We start from the raw sequence: 655 nt of genomic DNA, 5'->3' as shown, positions 1-655 counted from the left end.
AGAAAGCATATTTAATCTCATTCCTGACATGAAAAAAGTAATTTCACATTTCACTGTCTGCACAATTTGGAACTCAGGGCGGACAAAACCCGTACACGTCCACTGAGTGGAAAGGAAAAATACATACAATTACTGGGGGTCTGATTCCATGAGGAGGAAAGGATAATGATAATAATAATGATGGGCTTTCCCTGCACAAATGAAGGCCCGTGCTGGACGTGACTTCAATGCAGGGAATGGAATACGTAGATATTATTATTATTATTATTATTATTATTATTGTTATTATTATTATTATTATTATTATTATTATTATTATTATTATTATTATTATCATCATCATTGCTGTTGTTGTTATTGCTCTCGGAAATTATCAAATGAGTTCAAAACTATACTATCATAACTATAAATGCTGTTATTAATGTTCATGATTATAGCAGTGCTTTTCATATGGCACTTACTCTTCCTTCCTTTCAGCTAATCTCAATTCCCTAACGATAAAAATTCACGTACTTTCGAAGTCAAAATAATATTTCTTAACATTACAGAATGAAATAGATCCCTTATTTTGGATAAGCAGCACTGGCTCCAGAATATCACAGCTGATCATTAATTTTTTTGCTTTTTATCGTGATCATTTTAGCTTTAAGAATGT

The sequence above is a fragment of the Palaemon carinicauda genome, chromosome 11 (assembly GCF_036898095.1).
Source record: "Palaemon carinicauda isolate YSFRI2023 chromosome 11, ASM3689809v2, whole genome shotgun sequence".
NCBI lineage: Eukaryota > Metazoa > Arthropoda > Malacostraca > Decapoda > Palaemonidae > Palaemon > Palaemon carinicauda.
The sequence above is the reverse complement of the archived record's forward strand: the minus strand, read 5'-3'. Positions refer to the sequence as shown.